General features: G+C 38.9%; 1 protein-coding gene across 1 annotated transcript in view; it reads left to right on the top strand.

Moving 5' to 3' along the window:
- The first annotated feature begins 44 nt into the window (after positions 1–44).
- Positions 45–19,965, top strand: part of LOC132725011 (mucolipin-1-like) — a 31,302-nt gene continuing 11,381 nt past the window's right edge. Inside the window, exon 1 of the mRNA XM_060710004.1 lies at positions 45–227. The gene's annotated coding sequence lies outside the window, so the exon portion shown is untranslated. The remainder of the gene's footprint in view (positions 228–19,965) is intronic.

Genomic DNA, 19,965 nt, shown 5'->3' with positions numbered 1-19,965 from the left:
CTAATAACGCGTATTCATGTACATGTATATGCTTTGTATCAAATAAAACGTTTTATCATGAGTTGAACTACAGAATAAACATGTGTGTCGGGTAAAATATTTGTATTAAAGATTCTCCAGAATGTAGAGGGTACAAGGGGCATGGGGCCAGGCGTGTTAAATTCTTGTCATGGACCACTTTTATTGGCGATAGTGTAACATTTTTGGGAGGAATCATAACATTGATTGTAAGTAAACTGTCGCATGAAATATTTTGTAACGTATGAAAATTAAATTGCTGGTAGAGTCCATGTTATTTGAGTCATATATAAATATTCTAATATCAAGTTTAAGGCATGAGACATTATATGTACCGGTATTATCTTAATTTTTGCATTGTTGTTCTACTCTCTTCGACGGGTTATGCCTGCGTCACATTACACTCCGATTAGGTTTACGATGGAGAACCGATGTCTGGACGGGCTGAAATTGCAAATTTGATAAAGGTCTCCGGCCGGTGACCCTCAGGTGTCAAGTGACCCAGTGGGGCACCGTACAGGTAACCGGAGAATTTTAGCGCAGTTATTTTCTTCCGGCATCCGGTAAATTGCCAGCTCACCGTAGCAGACACGGTCAAATACCCTCCGATACCCGGCCGGACACCTTTTGTTATCGGTTACATACCGGTTAAAATTTTCACCTCCTGGGCGCCAAATATTCCTCCAGTTTCCGAGCGGTAAATGAGCGGTCACCGAAGGCGTCTCGACAGGTTACTGACCAGGGCCCGGATGGATGCAGTATGTTGCATGTATGGTCCTAAGGTGTCCGTAAGGATAGCGTTAGGGTAATTAAACAGACCTTACGTCTGGTAAAGCTTTGGACTGTGAATTAGGCGACACATGTTCATTTCTTAAACAACGGTGAAGGTAACTTTTGTTGTACAGAAGACGAAAGTGAAAGAGATTATTGTTACGCGCTAGCGGTCCTGGTGTCCGGATGGCCTTGGTATTGTATAACACAATATGCTATAGACAATGTAGTGTCCGGATGTCTGAGTGTGTGAGTGCTCGACCTTGATACCAGCTCCACTTATTAAAAATATATGATGCGCTAGCGGTCCTAGCGTCCGGATGGCCTTGGTATTGTAAAACACAATATGCTATAGACAATGTAATGTCCGGATGACTGAGTGTGTGAGTGCTCGACCTTGGTATCAGCTCCACTTATACTGCTCAGTTTCACCAGGCTGGTTTTATCCCAATGCCACTCCGAGTCTCTTGCAATATTGTCAGGCATACTAGGACTTAGGCTTCAGGGTGAAGGGCAAACAAATGGGCTATGGACTTCAGTACTCAATAAAGGGGGGGGGGAAGGTCTCAACCAGTATGGTAAATAAGAATTAAAATCTATTTTGTACACAATGACAAAAGACAAGTGACAAAGTATAATCAATTTAATTTTCTGTTAAATCTAAAGCAATCAGAACATGCTCATAAATTAATAACAAAGTTTCATGTTTTAACAACTTAATTAAAACTCATTAAATTATCTACCAACCTATGGCTAACCACTATATTTACTGAAATGCTAAACCCTTGTGCAAATATATGAATAACTTATAATTTACTGTTCACTGTATATAGAACCTACAAGCCTCAAACTCATATGGCAATGTAATAAATGATTTAAAATGCACAAGTTTACTTAAAGATATTTAGAAAAGCTATTATTACTTATCAATGAGAAATCTACAAAAACATTACAAGATTTCTCTTACAAAAATATTTCTTTGAAGATATAAAATCTTTTATTAAACCAAGAAAAATGTACTATTAATAATTTTTCTCTAGTGTCTATTCGCTATTTTGTTAAGTCACACTAACCTTTTAGAAAAATAAATGCTTTAAACTGTTCTTAAAATATAGCTACTAGAGTAACGGGTGCCCAGGCCGAAAAAATATCAGAAGTCCCAGAACGCAGCAAGACGTCTGGTATTTATACAAAACTGAGTGCTACCGATGTAGCATGCAACAAAATGATGCATAAATGCATCAATCTTGTAGCATAAAACAAGAACGCATCAATGCAGCATTAATGACGTAGCAAAAGCGCGCATCTACTGTAGTCCAACTAATTTTACTGCGCGACGAGATATTGTGCTATTTTCGTGTCTGGGCAATATCTCGCCTCTACGTACAACATAAAAAGTACCTTTTCTGTGGTGAAATTTTGCGCCGGGGATTTTGAGCGCAAGCTTTGGACCGTTCTAAAAAAAAAAAAAATTTTTTCGGTATTTGAATTCATAAATTTGAATAAATTTGTTACGATACCTTTAAAGATTATTCATTTCTACATCAATTTCATGTTTTATTTGTGGAAAATTATTTTTTTTTTTCCTAAACATAAAAGATTTTGATAGAAAAGTAAACCACATGAAACCATCAAATAAGACAATCGCCCGCTTAATTGTTTTTTTTTCCCAACCGTTGGGAAAACCAAAAAAAAAATTTAACCCCCCCCAAACTTGTTGATAAAAACTTACCCCCCCCCCCCAACTTTTAGTGGTGTTATTGGCGGTTACTGGCGTTAACTTGGCGTTTACTGAGGAAAAACGCCGAAAACCAACTTTTCTAGTAAAAAAAATTTTATTTTTCAAAAAAAAGGTTTTAATGGGGGGTTTTTATATTTTTAAGGGACAATTTTTATTTTTATTTTTGCAAAAAAATTTAATTTTTAACTATTGAAAGGATGAAAAAATTATTTTAATTGGGGGCAGATGCAAAAAACTATCCCGTTTTGTCAGAAGCGTTCTTTTTAAGAAATTATTTTCAGAATTCATCATTATTCTTTTTTAGAAAGGCCTTACTCTGTAAATTTGGGGACTCCTCCACAAAAAGCATTTTCTAGTTTATAAGAAAAAAATTATTTTTGTTCAGCTTTCCCAGTCAATATAGGACATTGCGGAAAACCTATGGTAAAAACTATAGATTTCCCCCAACGTTTTATTGATGAAAATTAAGGAATATTGGTTAACAAAGCAGAAAATTTTAAAAACGAAAGGTTTTTTTTTTATGTTTTTAAAAGAGCAACGAAACGGATTTTCCTTAGTGCCTTAGCGGGGACTACGGAGGAGGGACACCATTCGAAGGGAATTTGAACGGTTGTTAATTTATATTTAATGTTGATTAACTATTTAAAACCGATATTTTCAATGTTCAAAAATATTTATTATCAAATTAATAAAAAAAAACGGGGGAATTGAATGTCAAAAAGGGTGCCTTCAACATAATTTTACATGTATGTGCAGAAAAACAAAACATTTTCCATGTAATTTTTTTTATTTTCTCATCCACGGCAGCGTCCTTTAATTCTTGGCTTTAGGGGTTTTTATTTCCAAAAAAAAGCTTTCTTTTTGGGGGAAAAAAGGATTTGGGTTTTTTAATAGAAAAAAAAAACCCACCCCAACCCCCAACCAACACAACGTAGTATGAAATCTGTTTTAAATGGAAAACCGTGGGTACGGAATATCATTGGGGAAAAGGTGCCCGCGGCTCCATTTTTGTTTGTTGTTTGTTTTTTGTTTGCAAAAGGAAACTTTTTTTTTTTTTAATAATGTTGGTATTTTACAGTAAAAGAATTTTATTTTTTTTCCATAATTTATTTTCAACCTTATATCCCCGTTCTAAAAGGGAAATTATTTTCTTCTTATAAAAATTAACCACGCCCATGGCGAAGTGGCGATTTGAGAAATCAAAAAAAACCCGGTTATTTTTACAAATGTAACATAAAACCCAACGGAACTTGAAATTCTAAATTTCCCAAAAATTAAAAAAACCCAAAAATATTTAATTTATTTTAAAAATTATTTTTTTTTTCCAAAAAAAATTATTTTTACCCCCTTTTATTACCTTATAATTTTTTTTTTTTATAAGTATTTATAGGGGGTATAATTTTGGCCATATTTATCGTTAAATAGTGATAGGGGAATTTTCCAAGTTTCCTTGTTGCATAAACAAAAAACGCTTTGCGCCGCCTTATTTTCTTTCCCAACAAGAGGGTGGGGTTTTAGGGGTGTGTGGAAAGGCTCCAAAAAAACGAATTTTTAAATAAAGGAAAAATTGCATATTTGGTCAATTTTCCCAAGCCCACCATTGTACTATTCAAATTTTGTATATTTTTATATATTTTTTATATATATAAAAAAATCATATTTTCAAACGTTCTTATAAATAAATTTTACACCAGATAAAAAAAAAATGTTTTTTGGGCCGGAAAAAAAAAAAAAAAAATTTCCGGGGCCCAACCAAACCTTTTTACCGTCCCAAAAAAAAAAAAAAACCCCCACCCATTGGGGTTATTTTTTATTCCCGGTTTTTTTCCAAATTAAAAATTTTTTTTTCCCCCAAACCCATTTTAAAATTTCCTTTTGGGGGGGGGTTCCCAATTTTTTTTTTTCGGACCCCCACAGGAAAAGGAATATTTAAAAAATTTCTTTTCCCATGGATGATGGGTTCAATTTTTAAAACTTTTTCCAAAACATTTTTTTTTCCCAAAAAATAATAAAAAACAAAACGGCCAACCAAGGCCGAAAAATAAAAAAAAAACCATCGAAAAGATTTTAATTTCGGGCCGGTTTCAAAAAATTTCTTTCGGGACCAAATTTTAAACCGTGCCAACCCCCCAAACGGTTTGGGACAAAAAAATTATTAAAACCATTTTTCCAATTTTGGAATTTTAAAAAAAGGCGTTTGGAGCACCACCCCCACCAAAAAAAGTGTTTTCTTTTGTTGGATTTTTTTTTGATTTCCCTTTGGTTTCCCAATTTCCATATAAGAATTTAAGGGGGGGGGTTTTTTCATGCAAACCACGGTTTACTCCATTTTAAAAAACAATAATATGATTAACAAGATTGCTTTACTGCCCCCAAAGTTTATTTAAAAGATTGTTGCTTTGGAAAAACGAAAAAAACTTTTTAAAAATCGGCCCAAAGAAAAAACAAAACCCGGGGCCGGGCCCTTTTCTTCCAAGTTCTTTTTTTTTTTTCAAAATAATAAATTTTAACCTTGTAGTGAATTAGAAAGAAAAACCAGAAAAAAATAAGTTCCTAAAATTATAAAATGAAAAAAAAAAAAGGGGTTTGGTTTTAAATTATTCTTTTGCCGGGTTTTTTTTTTTTTTTTTAAATTTTTTTTCCCCCCAGAAGTCTGGGGGAAAAAAAATATTTTACCGGGAGGAAAAAAAAAAAAAAAAAACCTCGGTTGGGACCCGTAAAAGTAAAGAAATAATATTTAAATTTCTTACCAACCGTTCTTAACATTTTTCAATTAAAATGGAATATTTTAAAAAAAGATAAACTTAAGCATTAAGCAAATTTATCCCGTTCTTAAATAAAAGTTTTTTACGGATAGAACAATTTTTTTCCATCCACAAAGTTTTATAAATTTTATTAAATTTATGTTTTAAAAATTCGGAGACTGAAAAAAAAAAAAAAAAATAAGAAACTTTATTACAATCTAAAAATAAACTTTTTTTCTTACCACATTTTGAGGAAACCATTGTTTTAGGCATGGAAAATTTGCTTTAAACACCTGGAATTCCTCCGGGGAAAATTAGGGGAAAATATTCCCCAAAAACGGCTCAATAAAAAAAATTTAAACTTAAAATCTATAAATTTCAAAATTTATTTAAAAAAAACTTTTAATTCTTAATAAAAATTTTTTAAAACGTTTGGACAACCAAAAGGGATTTAAAGTAAGGAAAGAACACAGGGGGAAGAACAACTGCCGGGGCAAAAGTGTCAAAACATTTCCGAAACTGTATAATATCATTGGGGTTCCTTTCAAGGGCGATTGTTTCTTACATACGGTGTTTCGGCGTTGGGAAATATAGTTGACACGTACCCGTTTGCAATAAAATTTTTAAGAAAAAAACAAAAATAAAACATTTAATTATATTTTCATATACCGTATTTCAAAAAACTTTTCTGAAACATCGCTTCAAACAATCACCCAAAAATTCCAGGCCATTACCCGAGGGGGGCCATTTGCCTTGTTATGCTAATATAGTAAATATCAACATAGGTCCCTTTATATAATTTATTTTTTACCAACCGAGGGGAAGTTTAAAAATTGTTAAAAAAACATTTGATAAAACGGCAAAGAAGAACAAACGAGAAAATGGGGGCCTGCTCCGGGGAAGTATGGGAGAACGAGTTTTAAACATATAAGAAGAACTGTGATAGAGAATGGGAAATAATGTAAAAAAACGCAAAGATTTTACCAAATTTGAATCAATAAAAAAAAACTTTCATAGCGTATTAATTGCACGTTTGAAAAACCAAAACGCTTATTTTTTTCCTAGAGGGGGGGGGCCATATAGGGGGAGAAGGATTGCCTGGTGGGTTTTTTAAAATATCGGCCAAAAAGGGGCGAAGATTTGTATATAACTAAACCCAAAAAAAAAAATTATTTCTAACCTAGATAAAATAATACTAACAGGTAATGAGTGATAAAGCGAATATAACAAACTAATATTAATTTGGAAAATAATACCCATTTATATAATAGATCTCTTAATATAAAACATGGGGTTTTATACCAAATAAAAAAAGAAGGGGTTTTCTTAAAAAAAATTTTTAAAAAGGGGGTTTTCTCCGCATTTCCATTTTTAAAAGGATTTTTCCAATTTCAATTAGGAAAAATTAGGTTAAAGGGAATTATGTGTCTGGCGGATTTAGCTTAAAATAAATGTTTAAAATACCAAAATAAAAATTAAATATAATAATCCACAAGATTAAAATAAGGGGAAGGTGACCATCCAACTAATAAGTCCCCACTGTTTGATTAAAAAACCCAAAGTTTTTTTCATATTTTTTTTTTGTTTTGCCTCTCTACCCGGCGCTTTTAAAAAAAAATGGGAAAAACATTTCACTGCCCAACGGTTTTTCGGAACAATATTTCAGACATTTTGCATGAAAGACGATAACCATATGTAATTACAAACTAGTAGCATTTCATTATCCCCAACCATAAATTTTATTCTGGGGGGGGCGAGGGGGGGGGGCGTTTGGGGTTTTAACCCCAAAACTCCAAAAAAAAAAAACGGAAGGGACGGTGAAATAAATATCTAACGTGGTTTACACTTTCTTCTAAGTTGTAGGCCTAGCCAACCGTTTTGTGCTGAATTAGATTACCTATGAAAATTGTATGTGTAAATAAAGATTCTTAGTTTAAATGTCTGGCCAAGTTTTTACTATTAAAGCATCCGGAAATATAAAATATCCACGTTAAAAACCAGAAACAGAAAGTTCTTCCTCTTTTTTGTGGTGATTTTTTGGAACGTAATAGCTGAGATTCATGCCCCGAAACGACCAATAACCCTCAGGAAGGAATAATTCAAAAGCTTGGGCCCCCCACGTTCCAATTTTATAAATTATGTTTATTGACTTAGGGGTCAAAATTCTACTTGGCAAGGCAGCTCGCATGCAAACTTAAAATATCTTGGGAATAAATCCATGAATAACCGAAGTTAAGACACGTAAAAAAATTTAAAATTGAATAAGGGGAAAATGTTAAAGAAACAAAAAAAAAATGAATTTTTTTAAAAATCTTTCACCATTTGATATGGAGACCGTTTATTCTACCCAGTTTAAACTCCCCAAAAGGGGTGGCCCAATTTTTAAGGGAAGACATAAAGTCATTCTTATTATCAGGACAATATTATCGATACGGAACCATAATATGTGGTATTCTTCTCTCTCTAGTTTTCGCGCGCAAAAAAAGCCCTACCGGGCGTGCGCAGGGTTTATCTCTGTCGGGTTAGTCGCTCTTACTACATAGAAACCTAACAACAATACCCTGGCGGTGAAGTGTTGTATCCCAATATAGACAAAAATTATTTTAGTTGGTGCCGGCGGCCCGGCGGCTCCCCCAGTACATGAAAACAAAAAAACCCCCCCCCAAAGTTTGGGGGGCTAAAAGGGTGGTTTTTTTAAAAACAAAAAACCACAAAATAATTGAAAATTCAATAATTTGGAGAAGGTTTAAACCATGGATTTTTAAAACAAAGTTTTTTTACCAAAAAAAAAACCTCCCACACAAAATAAAAAAGCAAAAACCATATGATATTAAACGAAATTTTAACTGGGAAAATTTTTTAATTCCACAAAAAAAAAAAAAAAAAGACAACTTCCAGGTCCAACCGGGGTTAGAGGTGAACTAGCTGATGACGCAAGTCGCGAAGACAGCTGCAAAAATACGTACATACCAAGTCATTTACCAGGGACATATACAATATCTAATAGGCATATGGTTAATATACACCCCGGAATACACAAGGCCATTGCGGGACGCTAGGACCGCTAGGCCGCATCAGCATAGTAACTATTATAAGTAGAGTGAGAAAAAGAATATGTATTAGCCTGGTAATCAAGGGACTGTCTGTAACACCTATACACTTAATCAACTCTTTAGAAACGGAAGGGGCCATGCCGGGAAGGGAGAACAACAACTATGTCTGCTCTCCATTGTAAATAAGGTATCAACTAAAGAAACAAATTCCTGACCAAAGAGCCCAACGCATCGAATACCGGGCGAAAGCTCCTTGAGCCGGGACCCTGGAATATAGACTTGGTTTAACCGATACAAAGTGGTTCCAAAATACTCTTTTTGTGCTTTGGTAGTTCAGTTTAGTATGAGACCTGGGGGGGGAAAAAAGAGATCCGCCCAGAATGAAAGTGTGGTGGCCTTTGCAAAAAATATTTTTTTTGTGATTTTTAGGACCAAAATAACAAAAACAAAGGAAAAAAAAAAAAAAGGGAAAAGGGCATCAGGAAATGATTTGGGAAAAAAAAATTCATACCAGGTTACAAGGGTTAATATTTCTTTCCAGTTTACCCATTTTTAACAATTCCCCGGCCCGCACGCAAGATCCAGTATGAATGGGGCGACTACATTTCCCACCCGATATCCAAGGGAAAGTTATGCTCATACACGGGGAACGAAAACTTCTTGTTGGCTGGATAGGGTGGTTAAAATGGTTAGACAAAAGAACAAAAAATTAAAGATTAAATAAAATCAGGTAAGTATATATATATTCCGAAGACATCTTAATAGTGGCACTAAACATAATATGATAAAGCAGACTAATCTTATAAAAAAATTCTATAGTCCAAGAGTGGAAATAAAATCTGTCCTATGAATGCATTAGAATAATCAAGTCCCGAAATATGAATAAATGGATCAAAAGAAAAATATTTTCACCAATTTTCTAGAAGAAAAAACTCTTTTAAAAACACGATAATATGGGATACTGTTAGAAATATTTTTGGATTAAATAATTCAAGAAGACGCCAACTACAAGTTTACAAGGAGAGTACACTAATAGACAATCGTGATATGAGATGAATCAATTTCAAAAGGGGTTTTTGTTACCTTGCTTCCGCAACGTTTGGAATTTTTTTTTAAACCAAACTTTTTTTTTCCAATCCATGTAAATAATAGTCTCCCACAATTATAAATTTTTATTTTCACTATGGGAAAAGCACTTATATAAGTCTCGGACCATACAAGGGTTCTGATAGTAATAAATGAAAACACCAAATAAATGAAAAGAGTTCTTTTTTTTATTTCCACTGCGTAGGTTAGAAGTTAAGAAACCGTTCCCCCCCATTATAGTATCCAACCCCGACATTTAAATAAAAATTTACCCCAAATTTAAGATTAAAAACACGGGAAAGTTTTTCGGAAGAAATTTTCTCTGTACAGGGTTCTTCCAGCTTTTTTTTATCAGTTATAAATTAGGGTTACACACACCATTTAGTTAAATTTATTTTCTTTAGTTTAAAAAGTTTTTCAATTTTTTTCCCCGATTCTTTCTGAGAGATCCTTCAGCTATCGGGGGATTTTGGCCCCCCAATTTTACTTTGGGGGGGGGCGGGGCCCGGGGTTTTTTTCTCCACTTAGTTTTCCCGTGGCTCTTATTCTTGTTCTTAACCTTGTATCTGAGGAACCTCGCTTCCGGGGGGGCCGCTGCTACCAACCTTTGCCGCATAAAAAACCCCCACATTTATTCACGGGACCTGCTCCATCCTAGTGATTTCGAAAAAAATTTTTCGCGCCAAAAACTGTTTATTCTTTTTATTCCCCATTGGTTTCACGGTTTTTTTTTTAACTCCCTTATCGAATTTTTTTTTTCGTCTACTGTCTCTCCAAATGGGCCTTTTATAAAATTCTTTTCTCCTACCAATTCTAATGGTTTCTGAGAGCTGAAGTTAATGCTTATTGACGATGCCGTAGGGGGTCTTTTTCAAGTCTGTTCTTATGGTGGAGTTACTTTTAGGTCTGCGGGGGACCTTAATCCAACCCCCTGGTTGGTTGTTACTGGATTGAGAAAACAACAAAAGACTCACTGTCATCCTGCCCGGAAGTTGCCCCACGGGATATTTTTTCTTATTTCCCCACTTTTCTTTGGGGGGTTGTCCCGGTAAAAAAATCCAAAGGGGTGTCCTGTGGGAATAAAAACTGGGTGTTTGTGAAGGGCCATTGACCAGCAGGCGTGACACTAGTCGGGACTGTTAGTTGGTTGGTCGTTGGCTGGGGAGGCAGGAAGTGTGTCGGTTTCAGGCGTCGGAAAGCTTATTCACAACGTATCCCAGACTAAGCATTTGTCAAGGAATTCCCCCAAATTGATGGCATAATTAACTGGTAAAATTTTTTCTTTTCAAACAGGGGGGGAAGGAGCATATGGGGTGGAAGCCGTTGCTGCTTTCCCAACTTTATGGGAGCCAGTGAAAAAAAACAGGAAAGGGTGGAAAAAAAGAGGGGCCCCGATGGGGGAAGAACCCCCCAAGACTGGTTTCTTATGGCAGGAAGGATGCTCAAGTACAGGCACTTGACCTGGTTTTTACCAACCAGGGGGGAAAGGAAGTTTTTTTAGGCTTGTGGGGTAGGGGCTTCCCCCCCCAATGCCTTTGGCTTTCGGTTAAATTTTTTCAAAAAAAGGGGCTTTTCTTCTTTGTTCAAAGGGTGGGGAAAAAACTTCCGACCCCTACATGCTGGGGTGGGAGAGGACTCTCAGCAACTTGCTGCTTTGAAAAAAAAACCAAGGGGTTTGGGGGCCTGGCCAGACAAAAAAAAAAAAAAAAAACCCTTTGGTTTTTTGCGATTGTTTGTTTTTTTTTTTGACTTTTTTCTTTCCGGGCAAAATCAGTAGATTTCCATAACCCGGGTACGGAGGAATCTGCATCTTTTCTGTAGGGGGGGAACATTTTAAACAAATGGTTCTTTTTTGTGGGGCCCTGTCCCTCTGTCCAAAAAAGCTCTGCCAGCAAAAACTTGGCGGTGTGACACTTAGTTACAAAACCCAGGACCTTGGTTCGAACTTTCCGGGTCTCATCCCAAAAAGCTCCCTCCTCGCAAAGGCGAGATTGGTCCTTCCCCCGTTGAAGGGTTACCCCCTACGTTACAAGCCTTTTTCAAAGCTTTTCGTCGCCAACCTAAAAGTTCTGTCCCCCTCCCCAAACCCCACCATCTTTCCGGGGGGGGGGGGAGGTTTATTGGGTTTTGCCCCAAAAGGAAAACCTTGCAAAAAAGCCTCGGGCCTCCCCCTTTCAATTTGGCTGGGCAATCAGGACAGATCTTCGGTTGAAAGGGGGGCGCTTCATCAAGGCCAAAACCCCAATTTCCGTCATTACACCGAAAAACTGGCACAGCGAAACAAAAAAGAATGCGGTGCTTGATCCAAAGCCCAACTGATGGTTTTTGGGGCCGGTTTTTTTTACGCCAAACCCAATTTTTGGGTATTTTTTTTATTTAATTATTTTTTCGTGCAATCCGGTAACGCTCAGGTTACATTTGCCCCAACCCTCTGACCTTACCAGTTACAAAGGCAAAAAGTATTTACCAAGGGGGCGGGGCTCTTTCCCCAGGAACGTCTAGGGCATTCATGGACAAGGCCTGCAAATTTACACAAAAAATATAAGGGGGGCTTTACTTTTAGGATCCCTCAGCAAAAGGCATGGAAGAGTTTTAAGGGGCTTTTGGTCCGGGGTTTCCAGTTGTTCCCAAAATTAGTTTTGCAACTTTATTAAGATGGCTACTCTTGTACTTTAATTTGGCTCCTTTTAACCCTTCTCTTTTTTATTCTATGGTGGGTTTTCTAAACCTTCAACTGGGCTTATACTAATGGGTTTTTACTTTCTTACATTACTTTTTAAAAAACCTTTTATTTTAAAAGGGGCTTTTTTTTTTCGGTAAAGTTAAATTGCCTTTATCCATTTAAGGGCCTATTGCACCCTATAAACAAATTCCCAATTTGGGTTTCATGATGGGGGCTAATCTTTGTTTCACCTTTTTTGATTTATTTGTATTTTAAAAAAAGTTATCCGGCGGGAACAGTTTTTGTATCAAACAATACATGGGTTTCGTTTATTCCCAAAAAATTTTCTTTGTTCCAAGGTTTTTTTTTGGGGTTTGAAACCCCCGGGGGGCAAAAAAACTTTTCCTCGCTTTTCATTGTAAACCAAAACCACCACCCCCCCACATTCTCCCAAAAACTTTATAAATTAGTTAAATACCGGCTTTGATGGTTCATATTCGCGTCTTTGGCTTTCTCTGGAAAAAAAAGCGCCCCCCTTCGGCTTTCCAGATAAAAATTTTTTTCCCGTGGGGCCACCCTCCATGCGCTTCTAAATGTTTGATTCCCGTCTATTCTTGGCCACGTTGCTTCAAAAAAACTTTTTTTTTCTTGGATTTTTTGGGTTTTTCATTTATGCAACGCATTATTTCCGATGAACTAAATTCCCCCCAAACAAAGGGGGCAATTCTTTTTTTCAGAACCCTTTCCCTTACCCCAAAGGGGGGGCACATAGGTTTGGGGCGTGAGGCTTTGTTCGACTTTCATTTGGAGCTGGAACCTATAAGCACCAAAAGGGGCCCCCGGAAAAAGGGGGCATGCCAAGGTACTTGTCCCGATCCATCTTGCGCTTCAAACTTAGGTATGCTTAAACCATTTCCTTTATTTCCAGGCTTCCGGTTAATTTCGTTCCCCCCAACCACTGGGGGTTTTCCCAATTGGGCCTTCGAGGATTTTTTTTTTTTCCCGTGGGGGGGCCCCCCGTGGGGTCCGCGGGTTTTCCGCCCCACCTTTCCCAAAACAGGCGGCGGCCAAAGTTTTTTCTTTTTTTTTTTTTAAAGGGGAATTTTTTTTCTTGGGCTTTTCGGAATGTCGCAAACCTAAGTTTTCCGAGTGGGATTGGAAAGCGGACATTTTCCCCCAAACTTAGCCAAATGGAAAAACTTTCATTTTTGCCAAATCTTCCCAAAAAAAAAGCCAAAACCAAAACAACCAGGCCTGCTGGGAGAGGGAAAAAACTGGAAACACCTCGGCATTTACTCGTTGAAGTTTGGGTCAGTTAGCGCACCATAAACCATATCGGTTTGCCATTTTCGGTTAATTCGGGGGGCCCCCAAAAGGACCATATAGGTTCGATAGGGGGCAAAGCCCCACGGGGGGGGCTCCAGGGAAAAGCCCCCCCAAACCCCCACTTTGGTTTAAGATGCCCCCCATTGGGGAGGCCTTTGCCCGGTTTTTTTTCTTCTTTTGGATTCTGCAAAAAATTTTGCGGCACAAATATTCACAACCCCTGACAAAAAGAGCTTTACATCATTCTTTCAGTTGAACCGTTTTAAACTTTAGCCTTGTAAAGATTTCTAAAAAATATTTTTGGTCTTTTCTTTTGGTACCCAAAGGTGGAACCGCCAATAAAATTTTCATTGATGCCTTTGCCTTCAAGCACTTTGCTTTTTTTTCCATTCAAAACTCGGAAACTATTAAGCCTTTTGGTATGTATATGGTCTTGTTGCCATTTTGGCTTTCTCAAAATTTTTTTTGAGACAAACCCCATTCAGGACAGGCACTAAATTAGTTCCCAGATTTCATCACATTAAATGTTCTAGCTTGGCCAGGGGGCTTTTTCAGACTTCCCCATTGTTGAATTGGTCTGGCTTCTTATTTGCCTTCATGGCTTTGTTACTGTTTCGGCAAATATTTCTGGGTTCAAATTTTTTATTTCCTTGGTTGTTTTGCGGGACAAAACCTTTTGCGGCTGGGTCGCTTTTTTCCGGGTCACGCCATTGTCTTTCTACCTTTTTCTTGTCAAACTGTAAGGCTTCTGAATCTTTGTGGCAATTGGGACATATCCGGCTTCTTGAGATATTGGGCTTTCCTTTTCAACCTTGATTCCTCGGAGTGGGCTTCAAAAACCTTGTTCCACCTCGGGCCATTTTTGGGGACAACTCCCATTTAGGATCTGGGCCGTCTTTACCGGGGAACATTACTGGGGGGCAAGGGGCCCCCACAATTTTTTAAATGGGCTCAACTGGTTTATCGATTTTCACTGGCAAAACCGCATTGGCCCTTGGATCTTCGGGGCATCTTGATTAAGTTGCAAATCCCGCAAATGTAAATTGGAAGGTTCCGGGGACCAGGTTCCTGTTTAACTGGATCGAAAAAAAAAAAACTTTTGGTTATGCAGCGAGTATCTTCTATCCACCTTTGGCGATTTTCCCGCTTTCGCGGTTCTTTCAAAGCTAAAATAACCATTAACTAGGGGGGGCTTGGTGATCCAACTTTTCTCACGGATAAATTCTAACCTTAAGCAAAATTTAATTGCCTGAAAATATTGAAACGGTTAATTAACCAAACTACGGGCAAAGCCAACTCTTTTCTCTTGACGTGTTTATCTATATCGTCAGACTAATTACCGCTCGTCGCACTGTGGATTAGCAGATTGAGAATCATGCTCGCATACGCGCATGGACCCGCTCCTTCTTACCACTGCGACACGGTATGGGACTGTTCTGCAAGCTGAGTGAGCGAGGCATCCATAGAACACGCTATCTTAGCTTTACACAGTCCCAAGACACCCAAGAACACCCCGTACTTTCCGGGGACAAGATACAGACATGGCTAGGTTTTCTCCTGTGTTATTCGATATATTAAGACCATGGGCAATTAGGCCCGGGCGTGATCGATACCAGCGGACCACATTTCGCGTCTTGTGTCTTCGTGTTATGTACAGTTTGTCAAATAAATGGACCTATGTTTCTTTGGTCACATCGCAGTGTTCCCAGACATTGTTAGAAATGAAAAAACAAATAAACCTCGAAGATACTCTGCTGTGCTTTCGTGTTTTGAATACTGGTGTTCTCTCTATTCGGAGCGTGGTGGAGACTCAAATCTTCGGGCAAAATCGTGTATAAAAAGCCGCTCTGATTAAAATAGACTGGATCGTGCGCTGCAGCGAGACCAAAATGCATTGACTTTACTTGTCGCGTGTCTTGTATGCCGTAGGCACAGCTCGTAGGCACTTTGCGACAAATTTTGTTACCGGTCAGGAGATTATTTATTCCGCCATTGCCGCTCTTCACGAGATAAATACCGACTGATTCTTATGACTGGAAGATGAAAACTTGTATTTGATATGATATACCTTCGGTCTGACAAGAGCCAGAATGCAATTTTGTGATACATTAACCTGGCTGCGGGCCAAAGAAGTGTGTGGCAACGGAGCAAGCCTTGAAACCCGATATAGGCAATTCTATCTTCTAATTCAATAGAGATAAGAAACCGTTATTTTCAAAAACACGGGAACACCATATGTTTTTCATCCAAGGGGGCTGGTGGGCACTGTAGGAACAAAAATTATGTTTCATCGACATTTACCAACCCAAGGGGACAGGTTTTTGCACCATTGAAGGTCTTTTCAGTACCAATTCCATCGGTCCTTGGAAAGGTTTTACTGCTGCTGTTGCTTAAGCTTTGAAAACGGGGGGCGCATCCTGGTTTCAATTTTTCCAAAACAGGGTTCCTTTACTTTGCATTGGTAAATGCGGTTCTTGGGATATCTTCTTTCTTGGAGGGGATCTTGAAAAGTAAAACCCCGAGGTTCAAAGTCAAAAGAAAAATAAAAAGAGGCTCATTACCTGCCACTGCCCATCCAAGGGTCAGGTTCCCCTGGCATCTTGCTTGACAAGTTTGCGTTAAGTTAAACTTTCTATTTAATTTTCCAACGCAATGGACGGAAACAGCACCCAGAAACCTTTCTTGCCGCCACGGGAATACGATTGGACTTGGGGGCCCAAGGCGAAGGTGCTTTTTCCGGGGACCCGGCCTTTTTCTTTAGCAGGGTGTCCTTTTTTTTTTCAACTGGGCGGGGCTTTTTCCTTTCAGCAGCAAACGCCAAGGGGGCCCCACCAACGTTTCTGGGTCTCTTTTGCGCTAACTGGGGGGCCGTCGGCCGTCGGCCCCGTGTTTCAATGGAATGTTCGACCCAATGATGTAAAACTCCCAAAGTTCCCAAACTCGGTTCATTAGAAAATTTGTATCGCTATGCTTTTGGCACAGAGGTTTTCTTAAAACCCCCCGGGAAAACCTCTTCCATAGGGTTTTGCTTTTGGCTTTTTGTTTTTGCTTTCTCCCGATTAAAGGGGCCAAATAGGTGGGGGGACTGGTAAACATTTTACCTTATTTTCCCGTCTCCTTTCGGGGGCAAATTGGGCCCCCTTACCCAACCCCCCGGAATTCACTTTTTCCCATTCGGAAAAAACCCACTCTTCGAAAAACTTCTATTTTCAGGTTTTCCTTTTCCTTTCCTCATCATTGCTCTTCTCGCTAAGCCCCACAACCTCCCAAATATTTTCCTTCCTTTCCAATTTGCTTCAGGCCCGCCATTGGGCAAAAGCAAATTTTTTTCCCTGCTTGTTCCAAAGTTACCAATCTAACCGGGAAATGGATTTTAAATTAAATTTTTTTCGCACCTAAACAAGTTTGGAACCGGCTATTAAATATTCGATCAGTGTAAGGCCATTTCAGTTAAAAATTTTATATTTCGCTCTTTTTGAATTTTCATTTTCGGCTTCCAAAACTTAAAACCATTTAACTTTCGGCAGTTCCTCAGTTAGGTTTTCTTTTTTTTTTTTTTTTTTTTTCATTACTCGAAAGGGGGCTCTCCGACCCAAACCAATTTCAACTATTGTCCTCAAAAGGCTCTTTACCCGGGAAGGGCTTATATTCAATTTTTCGGCCAACGGGTTTACTCGCCTTTAGGCCCTTTTTTCCATCCCACCAAATCTTTTGGCCATTTGGTAATTTGTTAAACCCCATCAATTAATTAAATCAGGAACCCCTTTTACTTTTCAAAGGGGAAGTTCAGGGGGGCCGGTCCCCTTTCTTCTTCCACCCCATAAAGAAATTGTCAAAAAACCCAAAAGGGAAAAAGGCCGCATTTTCATCCCTCGGAGTTTCAAGGGCCCAACGGAAAAAAACAAAACCTTCATTGGAGTAAAAAGCTTCCGTAACTTGCCGGAAGGCTTTCCCAAAGTTTAAAATTCCGCCCTTTTCCGAAAAACTCTTTGGCTAATCGGTAAGCCATTTGCCCCGCGAAGGTACCAGATTTTAAGTTAACCTGGCCTCACCCCGCCCCCTTCATTCCCCATAGCCTCGAAACACGCTCGGGAAGGATATTCACAGTTTCTGGGAACAGCCCCCTGTTGGTCCGGCTGTGAAAACAGGGATGTTTAAACCCTTGTATGGGGATTTCCCCATAACATTTACAATTCCTTCACTTAAACCTCGCTTTCGGGCCAGTTTTTTTCCTATTTTCCTCCCTAACTTTTAACTTTTATCCTCAAGGCTTTCTTTTTTCCCATGCCCCCCATTTACTATTATTGGGGCCTTTTCAATCTCTAAAATTGGACCGCCTTCCCCCGGCAACCGGGCTGGTTCCCTTGAAGTTTTAATTCCAACTTTATTACCCCGAAACCATTTTGGAACCCTTTGATCTTTTCACTTGTTTCCGCATTTATGTTTGAAGGTTTCAAAATTTAAACCTTGGTTCTCCTTTTGAGGGCAAAAGTTTCCTTGCAATAGTGGCCCCATGGGCCATTTGTCAGTTAAAATAAACAAACTCCCCACCAAGTTACTATTTCGGGGTAAACTGGTCTTCTTTTTTGGGCTGCTTTTGAGGGTTGCAAAGGAATTTTAACCCTGTCCCTTTCCAAACCTAATCGGAGTCTTTTCCAAATTTACTAAAAACCCCAAAACAATTCTCTTTCTTGGCTTATTTTTGGACTTTGGCGGAACTACCGGCTTTACTGCTTTTGTAATTGAACAATCATTCGGCTTTCCAAGTTGGAGGGTTTCTAACCCCAACCCCATGGGGGCCCACCACTTTTCTCCGGAACCCTACAAAGGGGGACTTTCTTTCGGCACCCGTGGGACTTCCAAAAAGGTCGACATCTGGAGTCCTCCCGGCCTTTCTGTATTTGGCACCCGGCCTCCGCAGCCCCCTTATTTTCCTATGGTCAGAGGCTTTACCACTGTTTCCCGTTGTCTTGGCCAACCAAAAAATTGAAAACAAAACCATGGGGATTAAACCCGCTTTTCGCCCAATTGTTTCGGGGGCCTCCTTATGGGAATATTCGATTTCGAAAAAACCTCTTCATTTCCGCCGAAAAGTCCCATTTCAAGAAAAAACCCTTCCTGAACTATTGTCTTCATTTCCCTGGTTCGGGCCTATCGGCGTACCCCCCATGAGCTATTATCGTTAAAAAGATTTTCAGGTTCAGCTTGGGACATTAAACCCTTCGCAAAGGTTCTCCTTCTTCCTGGGAACTTTCTGAATTTTCTACGGACTAAATTTGGGCAGCAAAACGGATCGAGTAGTTTCAACGGACCAACCCGGAAAAATTTTTCTATTGTATCTCTCTAAACAGGGGTCTTTTTTTTCATAGGGTCATTCTTATAAAAGGGTGTCTGGTAAAAACTGTTCCGCGTATAAGAATTGGGGCGGGCTTGGGAAACCCCCCTCCATTTGGCGGGGGCAATAAACTGGGGTCACCTTGTTCTTCCATTAACCCCATTTCCCGTTAAACCCTATTCTTGCTATGGCCTTCAAAAAAAACCTTCCGCTATTCCCCAGGGAACCTTGCCAGGTCCTCTTTTTCCTTGTAATTTGGGATTGGAATCTTTGGACTGTATTCTGGCCCAACCTAAATTTTCTGGAAACCCCCGGCATACCTTTCCCCCATTATTTTGACCCCATCATACCTTTTCCCCTTCGGCGGTAAGGTTTCTTCTGGGGGAGGGGCCAACATTTCATTTTTTCATTGGGCTTCCCGGCCCGGAGTGAATTTTTAAAAAATTTTCATGCCCCATAACTTTCTGTTTTCAAGGGCTCCCCATAGGGGATACGATGATTTTCTAACCAAAGTAATTAACCGTCCTTGGCCGGCCTATAGGGCCTTCGTTAAATTTTTCCCTTCGGAAAAAAACCTGCGGATCGTTTGCGATTGAATTTTAGGGAAAGTTTGGGGGGGAACTTTTCCATCTTTTGGCTGAGTGGGGTTGCTCATGGTTTCTTAAGTTTTCGGACGAAACCCAAAAACCCTCTTTTTTCAAACACCCCTGTTATTTTTCATTAAAACATTGTCCTATCAGGGGGGGGAACCCTTGCTTGATAACTGATCCAAGTTGGGCGACAAATGGTGGGACGTTATTTGCCCTGCAAGCAATCTCCAATAAATTCTTAGATTTGCCGCCTGATGTCCGCTTGGTTCCTTTTCATTATGGGGGCCGAATCGTTTATTAAAAAGAACCCCCTTCTTCCGTTTTCGGGACATGTTCGTTTAAACTTGGCCCTTTTTCGCTTCTAAGGGGAACAATTTCCCGCTATGGGTTTTGGACCCTCCATGGATTCTTGCCGCTCGGAAAAAAAAACTTCCCCTCCCACTAAATCCCCCTGGTTATAATTTTTTTCCATCCATAATCTAGATTTCTTGCCGGTGCGGGGGTTTTTGTTAGTTCCACTGGGAAAATTTCCCTTTAAAAATTCAAAGGGATCCCCACTTCTTGGGACACCCAAAAATTTATATTACCGGGCGCTAAGCGGGTTCCTGGTTGGTCCCGGATGGCCTTGGTATTGTATAA

This window comes from Ruditapes philippinarum, unplaced genomic scaffold (assembly GCF_026571515.1).
Source record: "Ruditapes philippinarum isolate M1 unplaced genomic scaffold, ASM2657151v2 ctg20993_1_1_1_1, whole genome shotgun sequence".
Classification (NCBI taxonomy): domain Eukaryota; kingdom Metazoa; phylum Mollusca; class Bivalvia; order Venerida; family Veneridae; genus Ruditapes; species Ruditapes philippinarum.
The sequence above is the reverse complement of the archived record's forward strand: the minus strand, read 5'-3'. Positions and strand labels throughout refer to the sequence as shown.